Raw genomic sequence first — 26,990 nt, forward strand, 5'->3', positions numbered from 1 at the left:
ACAGTTAAGTGGTACAGTGGTTAGAGCGATGGACCTAGAGTCCTGAAGACCTAAGTTCAAATCTATCCTCAGACACTTGCTAGCAATGTGACCCTGGGAAAGTCATGTAACCTCTGTTTGCCTCAGTTTTCTCAACTGTAAAACAGGGATAATAATAGCATCTTTCTTTCATGGTTGTGGTGACGATCAGATGAAATATTTGTAAAGTTCTTAGCACAGTGCCTGACAATAAGTGCACATTCTCTTCTTTCCTGTGTAGATTTCCTAATTCTAAGGTGAGATTGCTGATATTTATTATACACTCCAATTCTCGATAGCATCAGGTTTCTGTAAAATCCCTGAGCATCCTAAAACACAGAGAGAAAAATCACATTCCCATTCCACCTAGACCCAAGTGGGAAAAGGCCACCAGGGCATCACAACAAGGACCTTTGCTAAAGTTGGAAGAGAAGACCAATAGTGTCTGGTTTTGACGCTGTTTTCTTTGCCCAGCTACACACCAAGGCCATATTTCTAAGATGGCTCCTAAAGTTGCTAGTAGACTAAAAGATAATTTAAAAAAAAACTAACAAAACCAACAAGCTTTTAGCTAAATTGATAAGGGGATGGGGAAGAAATCAAGTGAACAAAATAAAATATGAAAAAGGTAAAAATTACAAAAATCAAGAAATAAAAACATCAGAACCGAATATACACTATTACATACCAGAATGATTTTCTCCCAGTGATGAACCTCTTTACTCTTCGTGTCCATTTCCATAGAAAGTTCCTTCCCTTCATCTATCCCTAACCCCCAGTGGCCACAAAGATAAGTAAGAAATGAAGCCACTCTCAAATCTCAGGTGTAATGATGGGATTAGAATTATAAAAGTTGCTACAAGAAAGAAAAAGAATTTGTGACATGGCATGATGCTGTGATGAAGGGTGATGAAAGAAGGATTTCAGAGATCATTTTTATTCTATTTTGAAGTGACATGAGGTACATTTATGCAACTGTTGCTGCTCACAGAGAAGATACTCTGCTGGAAAACACAGATTTAGTGAGAGATAGGAATGTCAGCACAGTAAGAGAGAACACCAACTTGATTCTGTTTAGGACCTACAGATAATGGAATAGGCCTCTGGGGCTGGCAAAGACAACCACATATCTCCTGCAACCCCATGAAAAGCACTGTCAATATTTCTAGGAGTAAAACTAGCCCCAGAGGGAATTGGAGTATTTGTCTAGTGGCAGGTAGGATTAACCTGTGTTTTATGCACATCTTGAGGGGGATAGGGAATAGAACAAGAACTCTGTACTAGTCAGAAAATTCTGATGTATAGTCTACTATCTGCTTTTTGAGTTTTTTAAAATTTACCCCTGCAGTCTCTAATACTGCTTGGTGTGAGGACTCTGGGAATGCTGTCAGCTCCCATGGGAAGCTGCCCAGGGCTGCTTTGTCAAGACTGTTGAACCTTCTCTGAACAGTTAACTCTCACATATGGAACACTCCAATTCTCGATAGCATCAGGTTTCTGTAAAATCCCTGAGCATCCTAAAACACAGAGAGAAAAATCACATTCCCATTCCACCTAGACCCAAGTGGGAAAAGGCCACCAGGGCATCACAACAATAACTTCCCAGCCTGATCCCTCCTAGGAAGCTATGTAACACAATGGATAGAGCATTGGGAGTGGAGCCAGGGAGAACTGAATTGAAATCCAGTTTCCAATTATTAACTTATCACTTATTAGCTGAGTGACCCTTAGGCAAATTGCTTAACCTCTGTTTGTCTCAGTTTTCTCATCTGTAAAATAGGGATAACAATAGCACCTATCTCCCAGGGTTGTTGTCAGGATCAAATGAGATAATATTTGGAAAGCACATAATAATGTTACTCTGGTACATAGTAGGTGCTTAATAAATTCTTATTCTATTCCCTTCCCACTCCACAATCACATGATCCTACAAAAAGAAAGAGCTACATTTAAACTAAAGGAGGTCACTCAGGTTGTTCTTTCAGCAACTATAAAATTAAAAAACAAGATGTCCCTAGATAAAGATTTTGCTCCTCTTCAGGCAAGCTCCTGGGAAGAGAGAAGAATACCAAGGATCTGTAAGATAGTAAATTTCTGCTTCACATTCAGGTGGGCTCTCAAAAAGCAATCCCTTCAGGGGCGGCCAGGTGGCACAGCGAGTAAGAGCACCGGCTCCAGTGTCGGGATGACCTGGGGATCGAATCCCGGGCTCAGACACTTAGCACCCACCCAGAAACACCTGGCCTGGCCATGTAACCTTGAGCAAGTTACTTAACCCCAGTTGCTTAGGGGTGGCCAGGTAGCACAGCGAGTAAGAGCACCGGCTCCAGTGTTGGGATGACCTGGGGATCGAATCCCGGGCTCAGACACTTAGCACCCACCCAGAAACACCTGGCCTGGCCATGTAACCTTGAGCAAGTTACTTAACCCCAGTTGCTTAGGGGTGGCCAGGTGGCTCAGCGAGTAAGAGCACCGGCTCTAGTGTCGGGATGACCTGGGGATAAAATCCGGGCTCAGATACTCAGCACCACACCCAGAAATAACTGGCCGTGTAACCTTGAGCAAGTTACTTAACCCTGATTGCTTAGGGGTGGCCAGGTGGCTCAGCAAGTAAGAGCACCGGCTCCAGTGTTGGGATGACCTGGGGATCGAATCCGGGCTCAGATACTCAGCACCCACCCAGAAACACCTGGCCGTGTAACCTTGAGCAAGTTACTTAACCCCAGTTGCTTAGGGGTGGCCAGGTGGCTCAGCGAGTAAGAGCACCGGCTCCAGTGTCGGGATGACCTGGGGATCAAATCCGGGCTCAGACACTTAGCACCACACCCTGAAATAACTGGCCATGTAACCTTGAGCAAGTTACTTAAACCCGCTTGCTTAGAAGAAAAAAAAAAGCGATCTCTTCATGGCTTTTGTTTTGTGAATCTGTTTCCTGATAAACACAGAAGAAAATTGATTACCAAGTAGCCCTTAACCTATATGCCAGGCCCATGCATAGTGCTATGTAAATATGAGACTATTGTTATCATAATAAGGCTCTTGGCATAGGCCACTATCTTCCTTGCCTTTTTCAACAGAGTTCTACTACACTGACTTGTTTTCAGTTTATGTTCCACTAGGAACCAAAGAGTTCCCTTCCCTAATCCCTCAAAAGGCAGGTCTTTGCCACTGTGTTTTAGTCTCTCTCTGCCTGAAGTATCCCAAAATTTCATCTGAATAACTTCACTACTTCTAGATGTCAGGTAGGTGGCACAGTGTGTGCAGTGCTAGCTAGGCACGGAGTCAAGAAGACTTGAGGAGCAAATCTGGCTTTAGACACTTACTAGCTATGTGACCATGGGTAAGTCCCTTCAGCTCTGTCTGCCTCAGTTTTCTCAACTGTAAAATGGGAATAATAATAGCAACTGGTTCCCAGGGTTGTGAGGATCGAAGGAGATCATAATCGTAAAGCACTTAGCACAGAGTCTAGTACACAGTAGGTGTTTAATAAATGCTTGTTTCCTTCCACAGTTTATACAATCACTCTGAACTGCTCCAATTGAAAAGCTAGTTAATCTTCCCAGCCACTTAGCCACATCCTTTAATTTAATGATTAAGGTTGCCTGAGGTCTCCTTTCCATGGTTCTACTGTCTAAACATTTCTACCCCATTGAAAACCTGGACTCCATATCTGGCTCCCCACACTCTGACAGGTGAGATTTTTGTCTTATATTGCCAGTGTCCGGGTCTTCATGCAATTTCCTGTGGTCTCCTCACCATGTCCTCTTCCACATACCCTCCACTGCATCCTTGGAGAACACTATACTGCCTGTCTCCATTGTTACTGGTGTTGTTACTGATGGCAGGGACAATCTTGCTTGCTTGTCTTTGAATCTCCAGTGCTTTACACAGTGTCTGGCACAAAATATGTGATTAATAAATGTTCTAGCTCTACATGTATCACAACAGGTCCCCCATCCAGGTCACTTATTACACATTACCCAAAACTGGGCTCTAAACAAATTCTTGAGAACTAGCATTTACTTAGATCTTCTAAAGTTGATATGGATCAATTTTAACTATCATGTCCATGGTGTTGTAATGTTCACTATTTCTACAATGTTTAAGAGCTTTAGGTACTATGCATAATATTCAAATTCTATAATATCTTCTCTAATTATATTATTATTTTATATTATAGTATATTATTAAATATATAATTTCTGCTGACTAAACATGTCAAACACATACTCTTGAATCAATCCATCAGGTATCATCCATAATATCTATCATTTGCTTTTGCCAAATATTTTTCTTCCTTAGTTTTATTTCTCACTTAAATTTTATATATTTTTTACTTCTTCATTTTTTTATTTCCTTTTTTTAAAAATATTAATAACAGGCCTCAGGTAGAGCAAATTACTGGACAGAAAAATTAGAGGTCATATTCCTTCCCAAGATCTAGGTCAATTTCTACAAGATATGGATTTGAAGGTTAAAAAATTGTTTGAAAGAAGAAGATAATACTTAGGGTATGAGGAAAAATGGAAAAAGACAAGCAAAGGAAATGCAGGAAAAAAAAATGGGCCTGATTTGATTAAAAAGTTAGAATAGATGAGGTGACTGATAAAGAAGAGGGTTTGCCTATGCAATCATCAGTCAAAAACTATCGTTAAGCTTTATGGCACTCTACTAGCCCATTCCCGGAGACTCTTTTTTTTTTTTTTTTTTAAGCAATCGGGGTTAAGTAACGAGCTTGCTCAAGGTTACACGGCCAGTTATTTCTGGGTGTGGTGCTGAGTGTCTGAGCCCGGGATTCGATCTCCAGGTCGTTCCGGTGCTCTTACTCGCTGAGCCACCTGGCCGCCCCTCATTCCTGGAGACTCTTAAACTGTAATCCCAAGGTCTACAGAGTTCCTATTTTATGTCATAGCCAATGTCAAATACAGATTGTAGGAACCTTTTTCTACCCTGCCTCTTTCATCCAACATATTACCTATCCCACCTAGCTTTCTGTCACCTGTAAATGTATTGTATATATTATCTATACCTTTAATCAGATCACTGAATAAAATATTAAATAACATAAGATCAAGGACAGATTCCCCAAGGACATTGCTCCAGAAATCTGCCTGCACACTACTATTATAATAATATTCCAGACTCAGCAGTAGAACAATGGACCCAAGAGGGGGAGGAGCTCCTCTCGCTTTCAAGTTTCATTTTTCCAAAGGGAAGGATTACTTTCCATCCAGTCTGTGGAAGGAGGGAAATAGGGTAGGACACCCTAGGAACAATTTCTTAGTAGACAAAGTTTGTCTTTGTTATACATCTGCTCCCCTTTCAGCACCCCTCTTCTGTTTTCTCTCACCTCCTACTGCCCCTTCAATAATTTATTAATAAAAGTTTTGATAGAGTGACTTAAATGTCAATTTATTTTGTGCATAATAAAACATAAAGTGTGCTGTCTTTGGAGTCAGACAATGTTGATCCACATCCAGGCTCTGCCACTTTTACCCATGTGAAATTGAAAAAGTTCTTTTCCATCTCTTGGCTTCTGGTTCTTCATTTACATCAGGTTGGGCTGGATGACCCTTCTAGCTCTAACTTTATGATACTATCAATTTTCATCAGATCTTGGTCACCTGTTCCTATTATAGGAAAAAACCTAGTTTTCCATAGTTTCATGATTTCAGTTACACAGTTGGAGGTGTTTTTCAGTATAAATTCTAAATCATCTGTAGATCTCATTTAGAGTATGTATATATGTACATATACAGGTAGAGCTATGTATATATCCCAGAGGGCTTTTTATTCTGAGATAAAATTTTAGTATTGGCTTTAAGCCTTCTCTTCAAATTTATCGCTTCCAATTCTAATATTCTACAAGTCCTACTTTAAGAAAAACCTAGTGTACAAAAATCCAAACAAAAAAATAATTAAAAGGAGATTGTTTCCACACTAGGAAATGTGCTTGGAAAGAGAGAAAAAGTGAAATCAATCAACAATTCACTGCAAAATAAGGTGGTCAGGAGAGGCTAGGTGGCGAAGTGAATAGAGCATCAGCCCTAGAGTCAGGAGGACCTGAGTTCAAATTTGGCCTCAGACACTCAACACTTACTAGCCATGTAACCTTGGGCAAGTCACTTAACCCACCCTCCCCCCTCCAAAAAAAAAATAAGGTGACCAGTATTAATAGACTTTAGACCCTAGCCAGTGCTAGCTCTTCTCTTGTTCTTAGTTCCCCCCAAACCAACCACTACCATACCCTTTCATGGCTACATTGGCTAGACTGTTGAACATAATTTTGTCTGCTTATCTTCTTCCAAGTGCCTCAAAGTGTTATCAAAAATAACTCATTCTTGGCACAAAGTTTATCAAAAGTAATTCTATTTCTTGGCAAGAATAAGGAAAACTTTTAGTCCCAATGCTGGAGAAAGTAACAGTCAATTGGACTGTGATGAGACTGAGTCCTTGTTACAATAGTGTTATAATGAATCTCTAGGGAGCTCAGTCCCATTAACTCAGAGGAAGGAGCAGATCCCTGAGTGGGTCCATACTTTGGGGTTGTGTACATTTCTAGCTCCACTAAAACAAAACAGCATCCCAAATACTGCAGGTCTTGTTCCTGTTCCACAGAGACACCCATAGTCTATTTCACCAGTCTCACGCCCAAAGTCCTCTGTGAGCATATCATCCTGAGACATGAAAGAATCATTTAACAACAGGCCCCTTGGGCTGACCTGGGGATGAGCTAAGTGAGCCACCACAAGCAAAAGTTACTCCTTTGGTCTAGGACTGGAGAATGACTGGCAACCAGTGATCAACATCTTGCTTCATCCATTTTCATTGGAAGCTACTTCTCACCACACACCAAGAAAGTACAAAGATGCAAATCAGAGCAAAGGTCATTGTCAACTTATGATGCCATTGATGCTAGAAGGACAAGAGGGTCCAAAAGGGAAGCAAAGGGCTGTGTGAGATCAGTGTGATGCTATAGTGAGACTGGCTGAGAAGAATGGTCCACAGAAAGTGTCTTCTCTCTCATTAAGAGGGAGGTGAGGAAAGGATTGATAGTGATGCAGGGGGCCAAGAAAAGGGTATTGCTGGGAAACACTGAACGTCCTGAGAAACATGGCAGCCCAGTCCAAGAAAAGAGAGGACACCTGACTGCTTCAGATCTGCAGAGCACATGCTGTCCCCCACAGCCTGTGAGGAAAATCAGAAGTACCCTGACACCCTGTGAGTAGCACCATCATCAGTATTACCAGATGTACAATTGACCCAGAGGGGAATTTGGATATTTGCCCAGTGACTTAAGGCATAATTTACACAGTAGACTCTTTTGTAAGGAGATAATGACTGGGGCAGCAGTTGCATGGGAACCCCTGGAAGGTGCCTTGTAGTCACCGACTTTTTAGCAGTTTATGCACAAAGCCTAATATGACATAGATTGGTCATTCTAGAAAAAAGTGATGATAGAGAGACAAAAGGAAGGAAAAAACATCATTGAAATTCATCTTGCCTGTCTTGCCAGGGTTGTCTGACCTTAATGATGCTGTTTCAACTGAAAAAAGTCAAAGGTCTTGATTTCTCAAGTTAGGGTTTGAATGAAATCGTTTAGAGTGCTTACAAAAGATAAAAATCACATACCTTCCATGTATAAAACTATCACAGATTCTCAGAGCTGAAAGCATTCTCAGAGGTTGCCTAGTCCAACCTTCACCTATATCAATAAACAAATATCCCACCTTTGCTTGAGGGGAACCCACTACCTCTAAAGGCAGTCATTCTATTTTTGAATACTTCTGATCATTAGAAGCAGCTAGGTAGTTCAATGTATTGAATGCTGGACTTGAAATCAGGTAGACCCATCCTCCTGAGTTCAAATCTGGCTTCAGAAACTTACTTGCTGTGTCACCTGGGCAAATCACTTAACCCTATTTGCCTCACTTTCCTCATCTGTAAAATGAGCTGGAGAATGAAATGGGAGGTCACTCTAGTATTTTTGCCTTGGGATCACAAAGAGTCAGACATTACTGAACAACAACAACAATCACTAGGAAACGTCACTTTATAAATGTTTTCATGTAGTTTCAACCCATTATGCCTAGTTCTGCCTCTGGGATCAAACAGAACAAGGCTAATCCCTCCTCTGACTGACAGTCCTTCAAATACTTGGAAGTAGCTAATTACATCCTCACTGTCTCCTCAGCTGTGGGATAAACATCCCTAGTTCCTTCAACCCCTCTTCATGTGACATGACCTCAAGGACCTAAACATTCTTGTTGCCCTCCAGTTTAACAATATCCTTAAAAGGTGTTACGCAGAACTGAACAAAATACTGCAGATGTGGTCTGAATAGGAGAGGATAGAGAAAGACAACCACATACCCCTTCTAGACATTATGCCTAGGTTTGGGGGAGGGGGCGTTCTTTCACGCATGACTCATAGTAAGCTTGCAGCCCACTAAAACCCCAAGATAACTTTTAGGCAAATTGCTATCTAGCCAAGCCTCCCTCGTCTACTTAAAGCATCAATTTTTTTAACCCAAATATAAGATTTTACACTTATCCCTATTGAATACCCACTTATAAGATTCAGCCAACCTTTGGACCAGCTGAAGAAATAATCACTGACGTTTGCATAAGGCTTTAAGGCTTGCAATGCACTTTATATGCATCATCTTATGTGATCTTCACAAAAGTCTTGTAAAGTACATGTTAACCATCCCTCCTGAATGTGTCATCTGCATATTTGACAAGCATAATTTCTCTGATTTTACCTAAGGGTTTGGTAAAAATCTTAACCAGCATTGGGCCAGACTCATAAGTCTACATGACTCCATTGTCCATTCCCTTTGACGTTTATATCAAACCATTAAAGACTACTGTTTGAGTCTAACCATTAAACTAGTTCTAACGTATCAGCACACATCTTTCCATCTTGTCCACAAGAAGAGCCCAACAGATTCTATCAATTGCTTTGCTAAAATATAGGTAGACTCCATCTAGGGAATTTCCTTATCCTCCTAGTTTATTAACTCTTTCAAAAAGTACTGGACAAGCCCCAGATAGAACATGACCTGAGGAATCACGAGGCAAGACCACCTAGGCCAAAACAGCAATGATTTCCAACCTGGTCATTCCACCCTCACAAACCATACAAAAACAAAGAGCTACTCTCACAATGAGAAGATGAATTTATTTTCCTCTTCTCTAGCAACTACAAAATAAGAACTTAGACTCTCTCACCTCTAAAGGAGGGGAAAATAGCAAGAATTCACAGGAAGGTAAATCTCTGCTTCCTACCTAGGAGCTCTGTCATAAATTATTCCATTCTGGTTGGGTCTTGTGTATTCAATTCCTGAGAAACACAGGAAGGACTGTTCTGATTATCAATTAGTATTCAGTATTCTTTCTGGAATAATGTGCTTTGTATTATTCCTGGAATGCATCACATTCTCACTTGTCTTTTTCTCAACAGCTTGGTTTAGTTGATTTCTTTTCAATTTTATGTTCTATCACAAACCCTATTTTTTTCCTGCTGAATCACATAAAATCAGTTCTTCCCTGTCTTAGATCTGGGCATCTCTTACACTGTCCTATCCAACTCTTAATCCTAATGATTCTGGTTCTGTTGACTCATACCTTCTCCAGATTATCCTAATCACTCTGATTCCTGCTCCTGTCCTATAAAAAAGATCTACAAACCTTAGCTAGCAGGCAGCCCTCATCATTGTACTTGATGACAAAGTCATATAGTTCATTATGACTTCAGTATTCAATTCAATAAACATTTATTAAGTGCCTCCTATGTGCAAGGGACTGTGCTAGATGAACATAAAGACAAGAATGAAATAATCCTTGATTCCAAGAAACTTAACCTCTACTGAGGGATACAACAGGTATAGAAATAAGCTCAATATGAGGAAAATTAAGGAAGGAGAGTACTAACAACTGGGAGATCTGGGAAGGTTTCCTAGAGGTGGTAGCTCCTGAATGGAACTTTAAATTGAAATTGAACTTTAAAAGTAAATGAAGTCAGAAGGACCTGAGATCAAATCCAGATTCAGACACTTATTAGCTGTGTGACTCTGGGTAAGTCACTTAACCCCAAATGCCTAAAAAAAAAAAAAGTAAATGAGAGTTCCGATAAGTAAAACTGATGAGCAAGTTCATTGGGGAAATGAGGATTGCCCAGAGATAGTTCATAGTGGTGAGAGATGGGGTATCAAGATGAGGAAATGGCTATTTTTCCAATTTGGCTGGAATGTAATGAATGTCAGAGAACAATATGAAGTAAGGGCAAAAAGGCTAGGTTACAGAGGATCTGCAGTGCTCAGCTATGGGTCATTTTGGTCTATAGGCAATGAAGATCCATTGAATGGGGTTTTGGTTTTTTTGCTTTTTGGAGGGCAATTGGGGTTGTGACTTACCCAAAGTCACATGGCTAGTAAGTGTGTCAAGTGTCTGAGGCCAGATTTGAACTCAGGTCCTCCTGACTTCAGGGCTGGTGCTCTATTCACTGTGCCACCTAGCTGTCCCCATTGAATATTTTCAAGCAAGGGAGTTAACATGGGCAAACCTGTGCCTTAGAAAAATGACTTCAGGGCGGCTAGGTGGCGCAGTGAGTAGAGCATCGGCCCCAGAGTCAGGAGGACCCGAGTTCGGTTCCAGCCTCAGACACTTAACACCCACACAAAAATACTAGCCGTGTAACCTTGGGCAAGTTACTTAACCCCAACTGCCCTCCAAAAAAAGCAAAAAAAAAAAAAATGACTTCAGCAACTGTAAAGCATAAATTGGAAAAGGGAAGAATGCAAATTAAGAGTCTGTTTTACAGTAATCTCTAGGAAAGAGGTAACAAAGGTCTGAAATAAGATGGTAGCATTTAAGTAGAGAGAAGGGAATAGATACATAATATCCAGATAAATTGGAAACTGATTAGATATGGTGGATAAGGAATATACAATAGTTAAAGATAGCTTCGGCATTAGTGATTGAGACAATGATGGTGCCCTCATCAGAATTAGTAAAGCTTAGAATAGTGGCAGGTTCAAGGAGAAAGATGAAAAGTGTTCTTTTTAACAGTCTAAGTTTGAAATGACCATCAGCTATCTGGCAGCTGCTGATGTGTGACTAGAACTGAGGAGAAAAGTTCAGGGCAAACAGTTCAATGTGTCTTTGGGCTCATCAATGTGTGTACTTCCTCCAAACGGTAGAGACTGCAATTGATTCATCCTGGTTCATTGTTTACAATTTTAGGTGTTTTTCATAAATACCCCATAGAGGCTATTAACCAGAATTCAGCTCAGAACACATCTTTGAGCACTAACAGTCTTCCAAAGTTGAATTTGAACAATACTTTCAATATCATTTTTTATTATTATTCAATTCATAATACTCATTGAGTATATGATAGTGAACATTATACATAAAGTATGTGATTTCTGATCTCTATAACATATTGAACACTTAGCACATGTATTCCTCAGAAATAGGTCACCCAAAATGTCATTCTCTTTAATTCAGTTTCATTCTTGCTTTAGTTTTAATCACTTCATGTAAGGGCTGCTTTTTTTTTTTTTTGCTTTTTGTTAATTTCTTTTCTTCGTTTTTCTTACATTGTTAATAATAAAATATAAAAAGAATTTTTTAAATGATTAAGTTTTTTAAATAAGTTATTTTATAAATGTTTATTATCTCTCCTCACTGCTCTCTCAATAATCAATTTTAAAAATTAAAATTCCTTTTAAAAAATACATGTAGTTCAGACAAAAAAAATCCCCCATTGGTTATGATCAACAATACATGTCTCATCCTGTATTTCAGATCCATTACCTCTGTGGCAGAAGGTAAGTGGCATATTACATATTGCATTTTTATTCCTCTGGAAGCATTTTTAGCATTGCATTGACCAGAGTTCTAAAGCCTTGTGAAGCTCTTTTTCTCTATAATTGTCAATATAAATTGTTCTCCTCGTTTTGCTCACTCCATTCTGAATGAGTTCATAGAAAGATGCTCAGTTTCCTCTAAAACTATTCATTTTGTCATTTTTATGACACAATATTTCATTATATTCATATATCATGACTTATTTAACCATTCCCAATTAGAGGATACCCCCTTACCTTCGAGTTTTAGGGTACTACACAAAGGGCTGCTATAAATATGCGTGCATACATGTGTATGTACATATATATATTTATAAAATTATTTTCTCTTTTTTATTTCTTTGGGGTATAGGTCTAGTTTGTGGTATAGCTGGGTTAAATGCACAATTTAGATAAATCTGGGGGCATAATTCCAAATTGCTTTCCACTATGGCTAGACCAGTTCCACCAGCTTCACCAATAGTTCATTGATGTGCCTGCCCTCCTCCAGCCCCTCCAACATTTATCTTTTGCTTCTTTTGTCATCTTTGCCAAGCTGATAGGTGTGAGGAAGAACCTCAGAAATGTTTTAATTTACATTTCTCTACTTGGAGTATTTTAAAATGAGGCAATTTTTTAAAAGCAGTTCATATAAGAAATAATATTGGACTACTGTAATAGACTCCTAATTCCCCCCCATACACATTTAAGTATATAGAGATAGGACAGAGATATAGAGATAAATAGGTATAGATATAGAAATAAATATAGATCTGACTACTATTCAGTCTTCCAAGTACTACCCAAATACCTTATCAGAGTATGAGCACAGATTTTGATAAATCCTCCTAATATAGAAAGACTACAATTGTGGATTTGGTGTTAGAGTATGTGTCTGATGTCTGAGAACATGCTAGTGAAATTGAAAGACATCTACCATCACTAAGGTAGTGAGGCAAAACAATAAATTTTTCAACTACAGCAGCTTTCAAAAAAAACCTTCTACTAAATGATAGAAAAGTTTCGGTCTGTGTCTGTATGGATAGTACCCACACTGATGAAATTATAGATCCTTGAAGTCTTGATGGAAGAAGTCAAAACTGGAAGAACAAGGAAGGAACAGCGGAGTAAAAAAGCTAGGTTGCATGTTTACTTTCAATGCCTCTGCTCTGAGTGACCTGAAGGATATGGGATTGTGGGAGGGGAAATGTTTAGTGGAAAGATGAAATTATTTCTAGTGCCAACACCATTTAAAAATGTGATCCATAATTTGGGATAAAAGAAAAAAGTGTTAAGAACAGGTTTTCTTTAAAGAACAGAGTGCAGAAAGAATGGACCTGGCTTGGCTGGGAAACTAAAGTGGATAAGAGTTTTGTCTACACACTCTTCAGTTAACTACCTGAGTTATTATTCAGCTTTACACTGATAGCCCTGCTTAGTTCCCAATCCGAGGCTAATTCTATATTATCATTATTCACTGGCTAAGGAATTATGATGGATGTGGATCTGGAGGTTGAAGAGTCAGCTAGGACTGAAACAACTGAACAACAACAAAACACTTATTAACTATATATTAGGCATTATGCTAAATGCTAGGGATATAAAAAAAGACAAATGACAGTCTGTGCCCTCAAAGAGTTCACAATCTAATGGGGGAGACAATAAGCAAACAAACATGTACAAGAAGCAATAAATAGGAATTAATCAATAGAGGACAGGGACTAGAATTAAGAGGGGTTAAGAAAGGCTTCCTCTTGAATATGGGATTTTAATTGGACCTTAAAAGGAGCTAGGAAAAATGGAAGGTAAAGGCGAGGAGGGAAAGCATTCTAGGCCTGCTGGATAGCCCTGGGCAGAGAAAATGTCTGGGAGGGGCTAGTTGCAGCATCTTGTTCTGGGTACAGTAAGGAGGCAAATGTCAGTGAATCAAAGAGTATGTGGCTGGGAGGAAGGTATGATAAGATTGGAAAGGTAGGAGGGTAAGAAGGTAAGAAAAGGATTTGAATGCCTGAGTATTTTGCGTTTTAAACTGGAGACAATTGGAAACCACTGGAGTTTATTGAGTAGGGTGGGTGACTTGGTCAGACCTGCACTTTAGGAAAAACAGTTTGGTAACTGGATTGGGGATGGATGGGAGTGAGGAGAAATTTGAGGCAGGGAAACCAACCAGCAAACTATTGCAATAATCCAGGTATGAGGTGATAGGGGCAGCTAGTGGCATAGTGAATAGAGTGCTGGGCCTGGAGTCAGGAAGACTCAACTTCCTAAATTCAAATCTTGCCTCAGACACTTACTGTGATCCTGGTCAAGTCACTTAACCCTGTTTGCCTCAGTTTCCTCATCTGTAAAATGAGCTAGAGAAGGAAATGGCAAGCCACTCCAGTATCTTTACCAAGAAAACCCCAAAAGAGGTCACAAAGAGTTGGACATGACTGAAAACAACTGAATAACAAATGAAATGATAAGGGTTTGCAATAGGGTGGTGGTAGTCCCAGAGAAGAGGGAGGGATATTCAAGAAATGTTATGAAGGTAGAAATGACAGGACTAGGCAAATGATTAGATATGTAGGTGGAGAGATAGTCAGGAGCTGAGAATGATACCTAAGTTACTGACCTGAGGGCCTGGGAGGATAGCACTATACTCTATAACAATGAGAAGTTCGGTCCTCGCTTCTGTTCTCTGAGCCCAGTGGAGGAAGTTCCATCCAGAAACTCAATATGTCTCTTTTCAAGATCCAGGCGAGAGATCTACAGCTCTCATGGAAACCCCACTGTTAAAGCTGAACTCTACACTGAAAAAGGTCTCTTCTGAGCTGCTGTCCCCAGTGGTGTACCTACTGATGGGGTGCTTGGGATCTATGTTTGTAATATCTATTTGTAATACCAATTTGTAACATCAGTAATGGTGGGATGCTTGGGATCTATATTTGTAAACTCAGTTTGTAAAACTTTGTAACATCAGTTTGTAAAATCACACTACCCCCCCCCATCCCAGTCTCCGAGCATTAACTCTGTCCCTTCTCCCCTTGCCCCTAGCTTCAAAGCATTAATTGTGCCCAGCAACAACTCATGGATTGTTTATCTCAGCCTTGAACACTAACAAGTTATACCTATCAATCCTTCACAAAAGCATCTATAAACATTCCAGCTTAGGCAACTATTATCTCCCCCTCGCATAGTGTCTCGTTGCCCCAATGAATCCTTCAATACCCCCCTTTCTAGGTTAACTCCTAGGGAAATTATCTTTCCCTAACCTTGGTTCCCAGACATCAATCCTGTCAAGCATGACATTGATGGGTGGCAGACTGGGCACTTCTCCATCAGCCCTTGACCACTTGCTGACTTGGTGACGTTTCAAGCCTAAAACCACACCTCTAGGTAGCCCCCGCCTTGGGCTTTTTCCCAGTGAATCATGGGCAATAGGCCTGCGCAGTTACATTACACTGTTCCCACCTTAACTCCTCCCTAATCCCACCCTTAATCACCTAGTTAGCATAGTTGGCATGGGTTCTATTATGGATGATTCTATATAAACCTTAATTCTACCCCTTTAAGATTGCAGGTCCCCTAAGGATCCTTGCCTGCTGTAAGGCATATAATAAACTTTTTCCACTCTGACTCCAAGTTAGCCTGAGCTTAATTCTTTCCAGACTGAATTGCAGGTTCTGGTCTTAGATAAGATCAGAGTTCCTGCTGAACCTATTGGGAGCCATCCCTCATCACTACCAGCATTCATGAAGTGCTAAAGCACCGGGACAACATTAAGACCCAATACATGGGGAAAGGTATCTCAAGAGCAGTCAAGCACATCAATAAAACTATTGTCCTGACCATGATTAGCAAGAAACTGAATATTGTAGAGCTAGAGAAGATTGACAGATTGACGATAGAGATGAACAGCTCTGAGAATAAATCTAAATTTGGTGCAAATGCCACATTGAGAGTGTCTCAGGCTGTTTGTAAGACTAAAGCTGGTAAGAAAGGTGTCTCCCTATACTGCCATATTTCTGACTTTGCAGGCAATGATGAAGTCATCCTGCCAGTTCCAGCCTTCAATGTGATCAGTTATAGTCCCCATCCTGGTAACAAGCCAGCCATGCAGTACTTCATGATCCTCTCTGTTGGAGCAGCAAATTTCAAGGAGGCCACGCACACTGGGTCTGAGGTCAATGCCAACCTGAAGAACATGATTAAGTACAAATATGAACAGGACACCATCAATGTAGGGAATGAGGATGGCTTTGCTCCTAAAATCCCAGAGAATAAAGAAGTTGTAGAGCTACTAAAGAATGCTATTGGGGGAGGCCAGGTAGCACAGCGAGTAAGAGCACCGGCTCCAGGGTCGGGATGACCTAGGGATCGAATCTGGCCTCAGATACTTAGCATCCACCCAGAAACACCTGGCCGTGTAACCTTGAGCAAGTTACTTAGCCCCAATTGCTTTAAAAAAAAATGCTACTGGTAAGACTGGCTACACTGATAAGGTCGTAATTGGCATGAATGCTGTGACCTCAGAATTCTTCCGATCTGGGAAATATGACTTGGACTTCAAGTCTCCTAATGATTCTAGCAGATATTTTTCCCTTTCTGAGCTTGGGGACCTCTATATGACCTTAATCAAGGATCATCCAGTGTGTCTATTGAAGATGCCTTTGACCAGCATGACTGGGAAGCTTGGAAGAATTTCACTGCCACAGCGGGCATCCAGGTGTTAAGGGATGATCTCACAGTGACCAATTCCAAGCTCATTGAAAAGACTATGAATGAGAGACAGCCTGCAACTGCCTCCTACTCACAGTGAACCAGATTGGCTCATGATAGAATCCCTCCAGGTGTGCAAGCTGGTCCAGTCCAATGGGTGGGGAGTAATGGCTTCCCATCTTTTTGGGTAGACTGAAGATACCTTCATTGCCAACCTGGTGGCATCAAGACTGGTGCCCCTTGCCAATCTGAGCATCTGGTCAAATATTACCAGTTTCTCAACATTGTATACAGTAACAGCAACATTGTGTGATGATCAGCTTTTGACAGCAATACAATGACCTAAGACAATTCCAAAAGACTCCTGATGGAAAATATTATCCACATCCAGGGAAAGAACTGTGGAGTCTGAATGCAGATCAGAGGTTACTATTTTCACTTTTTTGTTTGTTTGTTTTTTCTTTTTCTTGTTTTTTTCCTATTCTTCTTTCACAACATGACTAATGTGGAAATATGTTTAATATGATTGTATATGTACAGCTATATTAGATTGCTTGACGTCTTGGGGGGCGGGGGGAGGGAGGGAGAAAAAGGTTTGGAACTTAGAATATTATAAAAGTAAATGCTGGAAACTTTCTTTACATATAATTGGAAAAAAATACTAAAAAAAAATTTTTTTTTAATAGCCAGAACTAAGAAAGAGCTGGGCAACAAGGCTAAATTTGCTAGAAGAACTTGAGAAACCCTTAGGCCAAGTAAGCTCTGTGACCAGGAGACCTCAGACCTAGCAGGCACCAGTCACCTCTGCAGAAGTCTGTTCCTGTCCTAAGAGTGGGCAGCACCAAGCACTAGAGCAGTTTGGTTTTGGTGAACAGGGCCCTCTGTGGCTTAACTTCCCTCTCCCCTCCACCTTTCTGTGATGTTCTCACTGCTTTGTTAGAACTATCGTATCAGAGAGATTTGTACCTGATCATCTGGTGCTCTGTTGGAAGACCCTTATCATCTTGTGACTACATGGATAGAATGGCCTGTTCTTACCCCCCACACCATCCCACCTTCACACCCCTTGTTGATGTGTGGAGTCATATACTTGTGATACATCTCCAATGAGCTCACAGGCCAGATCCTTAGTGACTTCTATATACAGAATAAAAGTATTCAGTAACTTCCCAGCACCACCCCCCCCAAAAAAAAGAAAGAAGTTGGGAGGGTGGGACGGTTTAAGGAGAAAGGTTATAGAAAGTGAGGTCATCTGGGTATATTTACTAAAGACTTTTGAAGCATACCATGAGTTTCTTAAACCTAATCCAGAGTATAAATAGGAAGATATCATAAAGTCCTAAACATGTGAATGGTATAGACAAATCGAAGGCTAGGAAAACAACTTTGGTTATAATTTAAGAATAGATCATCCATTGGTAGGGAGGGGAGGCTTGCAGCACCAATGCAAGAAATTGCTGGAACCTGAAGTAAAGTAAAAAGTGTGATCTGAGAGAAAGGAGTAGGATTTAGGTCCACTAGCTGTATAAAGGTGTTGAAAGAATTTTTTTAAGAGCTAAAAGAGGTCTGTTGGGGGTTCACATAATTAATTCCACTTTGTTGCATAGTAGACACTCTTTTGTTTGTTTTCTTGTTGTTATATGATGTCTTAGGCCTTACTGCTGGTACTCCTTAAAGCAGACTGACCTTTCAAGATTTCCCTTCCTCCTAACCTCTTTATGACTACAAAAAAAAAAAAGATTAAAGAGAACTTTGGTAATTCCAGGAAGATGTCCACTTCTCTTTATTCAATCTGATAAAGCAAATGATAATTGACTGTCTGATACACTTTGGTCTAGTGTAAATACTAAGCTAAAAGGGACATGTTCTTTCCTTTGTAACACTGATAAGCATTTTCTTTTGTTGTAATAAGCACTTTTTGCTGCCAATTGGTCAACTCACTCTGACCAAACTGCTTCGTAAGAAGCATATTTTCATTTTTATTATTCTTTTTTGCACATTTTGAGGGGAGAAGATAAATAAATGATAGATAGATAGAGAGAGAGATTGATTCACAGTTTCATGCACAATAGTCTTTTCCTGGCCTTCTTTGTATATGGAAATGTTTATGTCTGATGATGATGTTCCACTTCATATTAAAAAAAATTTTTTTAAGACAATGCCTAAGGATTTCTGTAGCTGGCTATCAGTCTAGATGACTATGGTTCTAAATCCTAAAAAGTTGAACCGAGAGCTGAACCCATTTAGTGGAGAATCAGCACAGAATGATTCAGGAGAGACATGGGTAGTATGCAGGAACAAACAAAGCAGTTCACAGTATAATAACATCATCAGACCCACTATGTTGTTCAATTAAATATCATTTGTTTTGAACGGATATGTCTTTTGGTTGGTTTGGCATGAAAAAACTTATATAAAGTTTATATAAGTTTATATATAAACTTATAGAAGTTTATCATTTGTGGTTTTGAATGAATGCTGATCCAAAAGATCTCCTGAAACCCAGGTAATTTTCAGAAGGTCCTTAATTGAGAAAGATCCCAGGATACACTTCCAATTCAACATGTCCCAAACTAATTTACCTGCTCAAGTTCCCCATTTTTGTCAGATGGCACCACTATTCTCTAGATAACCCAGGCTCAAGATCTAGAGGGCATCTTTGAACTCCTTCCTCTCCTAAACAATCTTATTTGTCATCAGGTTCTCTCAATAGCTCCCTTCACAATAACACTCAGATACAACCTATTCTTGCATGTCCACTCTCACGATGAAATCTCTCTGTTAATATATGGATTACTTCTATAATAACATTCTTACTTTTAATCTACCCACCTCAAAACCATCCTGCACAATATTGTCAAGTTTAATCTTCCTAAAATATTGCCTTCCACAGAGACTGGTGATGATTTGAGTCAAACTGACCTCCATTCTACAGGTTAGTTGTGTGTGAGAGAGATTGGGAAGGGGTCTTCACTGCCACAGAGAAACAACACCACAGTGACATCTGGGAATTCTGAGCTTTCACCTCATGTGTTCATATTTTGTAGTTCCACTAGCCGTGTCTGTCTAGCCCTAAAGGTACTATGAGAGCAGAGGCTAGGGAAATGGAATTACTGGAAGAAATGTCAGCGACGGAACTAATTGTTTAACTTTCCTCCATTTCTCCTTTTTCTGACAAAACTCTACCAGAGAACTGACCTCTGAGACAGGTTAATCTGAGTGGATGATTAAAGCAATTTATATTAAGGAATGAATAACTTAATGTCCATTTTAGTATCTCACAGTCTTAGAGTAGGAAGAGTTCTTAGTGGCCATCTTAGACACTGGGCCTAGAGTCAGGAAGACCTGAATTCAAATCTGGCCTAAGATACTTGTGAGTTGTGTGACACTGGGAAAGTCACTTAATCTCTGTAATCTCTGTTTACCTCAGTTTTCTCATCTTTAAAAATGGATAATAATAATCTGGTAGAGGGGCAGCTAGGTGGCACAGTGAATAGAGCACTGGCTCTGGAGTCAGGAGGACCTGAGTTCAAATCCCACCTAAGACACTCAACACTTACTACCGTGTTTCCCCGATAATAAGACCTATCCCGAAAATAAGCCCTCCCCTTACTGTGTAAGATTCCTCTAAAATAAGCCCTCCCCCGAAAATAAGCCCTATTGAGATTGCTACTGTAGTGAAGGTGATCCCCTGCGCTACACGCTACATTACGGTACCCTCTGTATGCACCGTCCCCCCCTCCCACCCCCGTGAAACGCACGCCACGCTCCGAGCTGCATCCAATCAGAGTTGCAGCAGTGAGCGCGTCATCCTGTTCTTCCCCAGTTATTTGCTTATTGTATAAAGGTACATTTTTTTGTTCACATTTACCTGTTTATTAAAATTGCTGTCAATGTTCATTAAAATAAGCCCTCCCATGAAAATAAGCCCTCTGGTGTTTTTCTGTCCAAAAAAATTAATAAGACAGTGTCTTATTATTGGGGAAACACGGTAGCTGTGTGACCTTGGGCAAGTCACTTAACCCCAGTTGCCCTGCAGTCCCCCCTCCAGAAAGACAAAAAATAAATCAAATAATCTGGTAGAGACACATAGAGTGAATTAGAGGAGAGCCTAGAAGATGGGAGACAAATCAGAAAGCCACTTTTCTACTGTAGATGTGAGATGATCAGGTCCAAGAGTCAAGTGGTAACAATGAGAAGGAGGAAAAAAACAATACAAAGGAAGAAGGGACAGGACTAGGTAGCAGCAATGGGTGTTATACATCATAGCTGGTATCTTCATCCCAGCTCCTAGTATAGATGGGTTTGAGTTGGCCCAGTCCCCTAAGTATTTAATCCTCAAGAGCTTTGAACTGAGGTTTTGTGATCACAAGTAAATTATATCCCTTGAGACATCTCCTATGATTGGGTCCTGGAGCTAAGTTTACTGAATAAGAATCTTTCTGCTACTCTACAACACCTGGTCTCTGTCAAAAATGATTCTATCGGGGCGGAGCCAAGATGGCGGAGTAGAAGCACGACCCTCCCGTGGCTCCAGCTTCCACCCTCCCCAATCCATGTAAAAAGGGGACTCTAAACAAACTTTGGAGCTGCAGAACCCACAAAATGACGCAGAGAAGCTAACCTCCTGCTGAAAACAGCCTGGCAGGCCGGCAGGAATCAGCCAGCGCAAAGCTCTGGGAGCCGAGCCCAGCACCACGCCGAGGCTTTAGCCCCAGGGCAGGCCTGACCAGCCGCCAGCCAGAGGGACTCCAGATCAGCAGCAGCTGTGGCCGTTTCCAGATTTATCAATACATAGATGCGAAGGACAAGGTGAGAGGCCCGTGCAGTCTGGACTTTGAGACCCAGTAAGTGGGAGTGTGTGGCTTTTACCCCCGGGGCGAGAAACCGCTGAGACGCCAGCACAGCTTGCCAGCGCCACGTGGCGGCTTCAGCTCCTGGCCTGCAGAGTGTAGGGGAACCAAGCACCAGTCTGAGGGGTAATCGCTCTTGTTTTAACCTGCTTGGATCTGGATTGCAGTCTAGGGTGGAGGTCCTGGGGTGTGTGTCCAGCCTGCCAGAGCGTGTGAAGACCTCAGAGAGGGCACCCATCTAATACCTCCTGCAGCTGAGAAAACCCCAGCGTTTGGGACGAAAACTCCCCTGTCTGGTGACAGAGTCCTACTGTGGCAAAAAGCCCAAAAGTCAAGTAATTGAGTGGCAAAATGAGCAGGCAAAGGAAACAAAGCAGACAGAAGATTCCAACATTACACTCCTATTTTGGGGATAAGAAGGAGCAAGGCATGGAACAGGAGGAAATCAGTGAAGTCAGAACTCCTGCACCAAAAGCTTCAAAGGAAAATACAAGCTGGTTACAAGCCATAGAGGACCTTAAGAAGCAGATAAGAGAAGTGGAGGAAAAATTGGGAAGAGAAATGAGAACAATGCAAGAAAATTATGAAATGAGAGTCAACAACCTGACTGAAGAAAATAATACCTTAAAAAAACAGACTGACTCAAATGGCAAAGGAGGCTCAAAAAGGCAATGAGGAGAAGAATGCCTTAAAAAGTCGAATTTGCCAGATGGAAAAAGAATCTCAAAAGCTCACTGAGGAGAATCATTGCTTCAGAATTAGATTGGAGCAAATGGAAGCTAATGACTTTATGAGAAATCAAGATGCTGTTAAACAGATCCAAACAAATAAAAGAATAGAAGGCAATGTGAAATATCTCATGGGAAAAACCACTGACCTGGAAAATAGATCCAGGAGAGATAATTTAAAAATTATTGGACTGCCTGAGAGCCATGACCAAAGTAAGAGCCTGGAAAGCATCCTCCAGGAAGTTCTCTAAGAAAACTGCCCTGATGTTTTAGAACAAGAGGGCAAAATAGAGGTTGAAAGAATCCACCGATCACCTCCTGAAAAAGATCCCAAAAAGAAAACTCCTAGGAATATTATAGCCAGGTTCCAGAATTCCCAGATTAAGGAGAGAATATTACAAGCAGCCAGGAAGAAATAATTTGAATATTGTGGAAACACAATCAGGATAACCCAGGATCTGGCAGCTTCTACACTGAGGGATCGAAGGGCCTGGAATGTGATATTCCGGAGGTCAAGGGAGCTGGGATTAAAACCAAGAGTCACCTACTCAGCAAAACTGAGTATCATATTTCAGGGGAAAATATGGTCATTCGGTGGAATACAGGACTTTCAAGCATTCTTGCTGAAAAAACCAGAGTTGAATAGAAAATTTGACATTCAGATACAAGAAGCAAGAGAAGCATGAGAAGGTAAACAGGGAAAAGAAATCATAAGGAACTTATCAAAGTTGAACTATTTTTTTTAAAGCAATCGGGGTTGAGTGGCTTGCTCAGGGTTACACGGCCAGTTGTTGTTTCTGGGTGTGGTGATGAGTGTCTGGGCCCGGATTTGATCCGGGTCGTTCTGGCACTGGGGCCGGTGCTCTTGCTCGCTGAGCCACCTGGCCAAAGTTGAACTATTAACATTCCTACATGGAAAAACAATAATTGTAACTTATGAAACTTTTCTCAGTAATTGCAGGGATTAGAAATGTATATATATATATATATATATATATATATATATATATATATATGTCTTTATATGAGGGTATGCGGGCATATGAATACATATGTGAATGTGTGTATATACGTTTACAGGTTTACATAGATAGAGGGCACGGGACCAATTTAACAGGAAGGGATGATACTTAAAAGGGGAAATTAAGAGGTGAGAGGAATATAATGAGAGGAGATGGGGAGAGACAGAGTGGGGCAAACTATCTCATACAGAAGAGGCAAGGGAAAGTGGTTACAATGGAGGGGAAGAATAGGAAGGAAAAAGGGAATGGGTCAACCTTATTACTATTGAATCTGGCTTGAGGAGGGAGGTAAATACACACTAAATAGGGGATCTCACCCTCCAGGAGAATAGGGGGGGAAGGGGATGTGAGGAGGAATGATGGAAGGGAGGGCAGGCTGGGGGGGAGGGAAGTTGGAAGCACCCACTTTTGAAAAGGGACAGGATCAAAGTAGAGAATAGAACAAGTGGGAGGTGGGATAGGAGGGAGGGAAATATAGTCAGTCTTTTACAATACATCTACTATGTTATTGTTTTGCATTAGCCACGCATGTGCAACCTATACTGAACTGCTTGTCTCCCCAGTGGGGGTGGGTGGCAGGGGGGGAAGGGAATGAATCTGGAATTGAAAGTTTTAAAATCAAATATTCAAATATATATATATATATGTGTGTGTGTGTGTGTATACTATTATTAATACCATCTTACATGTTATTAAGAAAAAAAAAGATATACAGGCACTGAGGCATAGAGATCCACTGGAAAATTTGAAACGGGTATGGGAGAAAATATGGGAGAGAGCAGATTGGAGGTGGGGATATCCTGTGGGACTGTTGTTTTGGGGGGATGGGTGGGGGAAAAACGGGGAGAAAATTTGTAACTCAAAATCTGGCGGAAACAAATGATGTAAATCAGAAGTTAATAAAGCATTAAAAAAAAATGATTCTATCAGGTCCTACAACCTAGCCCAAGAGCCATTCTGTGGTCTGCTTTCCACTGTTTCATCAGGGCAAATGCACAGAGGCCCAAGGCCTTGAAAGTCTTAATATTAGGAGTCTCAATACAGCAGCCTTCTGCAGTTGAGGAGGTCTTGGAATTCTGAGATCTCAAAGAGAGCAACATTACCTCTGGCCAGGTGTTCTGTGGGTGAGGGGCTACTGGATGCTGGCATTGCCAGGCTCAGTTAGAATGATGTGAGTATTTGCAGTTCATCAAACTTGTTGACTCTCCTAGAGAATGGAAGGAACAGGTGGAAGAAAGACTTTCATTTCCCTAGCCTAGGAGGTCAAGGAGAGGGCCTTGCAATATCCCACTAGGAAGAATGGCCTTCCCTCTCATCAACAATCTAGGATAAGATTAATATATTTCTAATTTACAGTAGAACTAGGTAGAGACACTACTGTTAGGACAAGTTAAAAACCACTATAAGAAAGGCTGACTTTTTATTTTGTACAATGCATATCAATGAAGATTCAATTTGATGTTCAGTATGATAAGAATCATGGTGAATGGTGAAGTACCTTTGACAGGGTTTTATTGTATTTCAGTAATAAACATGGTGCTAAATTTTAATGGACTGTCAGTCTCTAACACTGTGTTCTATGGGTAGGAAACAGGAGTTGGAGGAGAGGGAGAAGGGGGAAAGTAGGTGACAATTTGGATTCTGTTTGGCAGCTCCCTGTCTTTATAAGCATTAGATCTAGGTTTTTTGTTTGTTTTTTGTTTTTGTTTGTTTGTTTGCCTTTTAGAGGGCAATTGGGGTTAAGTAATTTGCCCAAAGTTACATGGCTAGTTTTTTTTGTGTGGGTGTTAAGTGTCTGAGGCCAGAACTGAACTTGGGTCCTCCTGACTCTGGGGCCGGCACTTTACTCACTGCGCCACCTAGCCGCCCTCTAGATCATAGGTTTTAATATTTAAAAAAAATAAAACCTTAGAGATCAGCTAGTCTAACTCCCTTATTTTATTACTACTAAATAATGATAATAATAATAGCTGACATTTATATAGCATTTTAAGGTTTATGAAACACTGGACTTATTCCATTTCATCCTCACAACAATGCTGTGAAGAAGATAGTCTTATTATCCCCATTTACAGAGGAGGAAACTGAGGATGAGAGAGGTTAGGTCACTTGCCCATGCCCACACAACTACTAAGTGTCTCAGGTGAGATTTGAACTTCAGTATCCCTGAATCCAAACCCAGCACTCTCCCCACTGTGTCAGAATGACACCTTCAGCAGTTAAATGGGTTGCTGAGTCACACAGGAAGAACACAGTAGAATCAAAACTGCAACCTAAGTCCTCTGACTCTAAACCCAGTGTTCTTCTCCTCTATCTTCTTGCTCTGTGGCCAAGGAGGAATCACAAAGATTGTGCTGCTTGGCTGTGAGGAGCAAGGGAGCTTGGGAATGTGGGTTTGGAAAGAAATGAACTTTGAACCCTAAAACCTATGATCTTTGGATCTGATGGAAGGTGAGGAGAAATGAAAGCAGAATGGTAAAACCAGCAATACAGCAGCTCTTAACCCAGACTTGCTGCTGATTCCACACCGGAGTCTGCACAGGAACAGGCAGCAGGGAGGGGTCTAAGTGGTAGATGAGTTACAAAGAATTCCTGAGACTGCAGACATTTCTCAGCACCTAGACCTGTTATCACCATCTCATTAAGTAAGGGTGAGTCAAGACCTAAAACCCTGTGTGGATCTCACTGGGTTGGAAGAGCTTGTGGGTTCTGCCTCAGTAGAAGTCTTAAAGTGTAGACAGGATGGTCACTTGTCAAGCATGTCATAGAAGGGATTCTTGTTTCAGGTATAAACTGAATACAAATCTTTGAGGTCCTCCCAACTCTTAGGTTCTGTGGTTTTGATTCTATAAGTGGCAGGCATCAAACTCTTGAGATGCAAAAGAATCAAAGGGAAGAGTTCTTTCTAATGAGTGGTCGAAGTGAACACATATTTGCTCCCACATTCTAGTAATACAAGATTTAGTGGAGATTCATGTTCACCCTATCCATGCACTTCAACATTTTAGAGACTTTGATTTTATTCTGTCTCAGACTTTTTGAAACTAGAGTCCAACTTTTTTAGCCTGCTTTTGCTTTAGAAATACTTCAACTTTGTGAAGAAAACAAAGCCCTAAGAAGAGACTCCCTAATGCCATTCCCACTGGTCTGAGTCAGATTCATTGTGCTTTCCCCTCCACAGCTCATGTTCCCATTCCTATGGCTTTCCGTGTCTCGGGCAGTACTCTTCTCCCACAGTGTTCTTTAAGAAATGTAGCTTAAGGAGCGGCCAGGTCGCACAGTGAGTAAGAGCACCGGCCCCAGTGTTGGGATGACCTGGGGATTGAATCCGGGCTCAGATACTTAGCACCCACCCAGAAACACCTGGCCTGGCCATGTAACCTTGAGCAAGTTACTTAACCCCAATTGCTTAGGGGAGGCCAGGTGGCTCAGCAAGTAAGAGCACCGGCCCTAGTGTTGGGATGACCTGGGATCAACTCCAGGCTCAGATACTTACCACTACACCCAGAAATAACTGGCCGTGTAACCTTGAGCAAGTTACTTAACCCCAATTGCTTTTAAAAAAAAGGGGGGGGGAGTTTGTCTTTCCTCTAAACAGTGAGGGGGACAAGAAGATATCCATGTTATTTTATTAGAATCAATGAACTTCCAATATGGGAATTGGACTCGTGATCTTGTTCAGTCACTTTATTATGCAAATGATGGACATGAGGCTAGAAAGGTGAACTAATTTGCTCCAGGTCACACAGTTCATTAGTAGCAGAGATAGCACTCAAACAGATCTCTTAAAACCAGATCCAGTGGCCATTCCATT

The 26,990-nt window shown here is 40.9% G+C and overlaps 1 pseudogene; it reads left to right on the plus strand.

Moving 5' to 3' along the window:
* Window positions 1–11,810: 11,810 nt before the first annotated feature.
* Window positions 11,811–17,332, plus strand: LOC138168768 (alpha-enolase-like; annotated as a pseudogene).
* Window positions 17,333–26,990: the final 9,658 nt, after the last annotated feature.

The sequence above is a fragment of the Petaurus breviceps genome, unplaced genomic scaffold (genome assembly GCF_028583685.1).
Source record: "Petaurus breviceps papuanus isolate PSGF00001 unplaced genomic scaffold, PetGlider_PUasm1.0 37, whole genome shotgun sequence".
NCBI lineage: Eukaryota > Metazoa > Chordata > Mammalia > Diprotodontia > Petauridae > Petaurus > Petaurus breviceps.